Consider the following 2,500-nt stretch of genomic DNA (forward strand, 5'->3'; position numbering starts at 1 on the left):
GTCAGCACTACTGCGAGACCATCGGCAACTTGCTCCCACTTTGTTGAAAAGACAGAAAAGCTCCACATTAACAAGCTAGTCGCACCGCAGGTCGCAGCTGCATTCCAATGCGTGCCTTTTCATCACGTTTCAATCAGCAGTACTGCATTTGAGCCAACCATCAGCTAACCAAAGTGTTGCTCTACCAGAGTGACAGCAAGACACAACACATGTGATGCTGAGGACTTTTCCACACTGTGTGACCACTTCAATGAGAGTTTGGACAGCTTTGACACAGAGCAAGGAGCACACAACTTACCCACAGTTGGCTGTAGTCTTTCTGTGGGATTGGCAATGACGCTGAGCAAACAAATGCCACTCCCCTCCTCCTCTCTGCAGGCCACATGTGCAGATTGAGGAAGTGGTGTAAAACCCCGGCACGCCACAGGGCGGCGCCAGAGCCACAGCGCAACGTCACACAACAGCGAGCCAGAGCCAGAGCCAGAGCCAGCCAGATCAAAACAACTCTTACATTGTACACCTGACACCAGACACCAGTCACCATTGCATCTTGTACTGACACTGCCACTGCCACTGACACCTGACACTGACACTGACGCACGCACGCTAATGTTCAGGGCTCAGTGGGCACCTACACTTGTGTGACAGGTGGGGTATCACTCATGGTCTCACTCTCATTTGCATACTGGATGTGTTTTCAGCAGCATCCAGCTCTTCTCTGTTCAAAACCAGCTGCAAAAACTCTACTGGAAGCAGCTGACATTTCACCACATCAATGGAGCGAGAGAGCAACTTTGAGCACGAGTGTTGCATTCTGGGTAGAGGCAATGATATGGGACCAAAATGACGCATTATGGCGCTCTTTCACACTGCGGTGCGCTTGTACTGGTTTCACAACATGTTTTGAGAGTCAAGAGATGGTGCACATGACGTTTAGACTGAGTTACTCTGAAAGACAATATATATATGACAATAATTGTTGTCATATATACACTATCCCATACATAGTATTCAATAATGTAACTATATAGTTATCAAAAACCTTCAACGTAAGATTCACAATGAGTCATTTCTAGTCCACTCCATCTCAAGGGTCTTTTTCGATTCCTTGTCTTTTCCTCAAATTACAGCAATTCAGAATTGGAGGAAGGTGCTGGAACAGCGGGGGGAATTATCAGGGAAACACCTCACATAATAACTCTGTGAACATGCCACCAGAGAACGAAGACTGGGACCCAGAGTTCACTCCCAAGAGCAAAACATACTACTTGGTAGGGTTTGCTGCCCTTCTTCTATATACAATCTAGCCCAAGGTAGTACTTCCACAATTGACGTCTTAACCCAAGCAGAACTAATGTTCTCCATCCTTCTCCTCTGCCTTTCTTCTTCCAGCACGATGACAGAGACAGGGAGGGAGAGAAGAAGTGGCTGGACAACCGGGGGCGCGGACGGGGAAGCTTCCCGCGCGGTCGGGCTCGGTTCATCGTACGCAAAGGCAACGTCGTCGGCCCCAACGGCAGCAACAGCCCCCCCAAATCATGGGCCCGCGAGAGGTTCCAGCTCAACGGGGAGCAGCAAGGTGATACACGAGATGAGAAAACAGAGCAGGACCAGAAGAAGGGAGAAACCGCCGCAGGCTCAGCAAAGACTTGAGCAGTGAGCAGTGGGAATCCTGATGGTCTTCTGTGATTTGATCCCTCCACAGTGGATGGATAAATGGGAAATAGAAAGGTTGAAGTTTTCCAGAAGTTTTTATGAAATCTTTGACTTGATACAACCATTACCCACGTCAGGGTTCAACTTATATCCAGTGTTGGGAGTAACTAGTTACTAAGTAACTAGTAACTAGTAACTAGTAACTAGTTACTCAGTAACTAGTTACTGAGTAACTAGTTACTGTAACTTAACTACTTTTTTCAGTAACTAGTAATCTAACTAATTACTTTTTCAAATTCAGTAACTCAGTTACAGTTACTAAAATAGTAACTGGGCTAGTTACTAGTTACTTTAGGACATGAAAATAACGGACAACTTCAGAGGATTACCCAGTTTCTGATCCTCAGACCTAGTCCGGGGAGAGAGCTGCAGCCAGAGCCCCAGAGGCTAATGACCTTGATAGGCTATAAGCCTCCCCAATAAGCGAAGGTTCAATGCCACACTGTGGCACAGCAACACTAACATAATGTGTGCATTAATAACAATCGAAGCAGACTTTTAAAAGTAACGCAAAAGTTACTTTCCCTAGTAACTAATTACTTTGAAGTAACTGGTAACTTTAAAGTAATTAAATTACCTTTTGAGAGAAGTAACTAGTAACTGTAACTAATTACCAATTTTCAGTAACTTTCCCAACACTGCTTATATCTAGTAGAAGCGACTGTTTAACGGTGAATTGAAGATTTTTTTGAAGTATGAAGGAGAAATCACATGTCGATTTGTGCCTTAGACCTGTGCTCATTATGAATAGGCTACCTGATAAACTACTGTAGTAACTTAATAT

General features: G+C 45.0%; 1 long non-coding RNA gene across 1 annotated transcript in view; it reads left to right on the forward strand.

Moving 5' to 3' along the window:
• Positions 1-2,500, forward strand: part of LOC310771468 — a 23,036-nt gene that overhangs the window by 4,911 nt on the left and 15,625 nt on the right. Inside the window, exon 2 of the long non-coding RNA XR_014552431.1 lies at positions 1,393-2,500. This exon is cut by the window's right edge and continues 1,471 nt beyond it. This is a non-coding gene — a long non-coding RNA (uncharacterized lncRNA). The remainder of the gene's footprint in view (positions 1-1,392) is intronic.

This window comes from Poromitra crassiceps, assembly GCF_964638095.1.
Source record: "Poromitra crassiceps genome assembly, contig: HAP1_SCAFFOLD_682, whole genome shotgun sequence".
Taxonomy (NCBI): Eukaryota; Metazoa; Chordata; class Actinopteri; order Beryciformes; family Melamphaidae; genus Poromitra; species Poromitra crassiceps.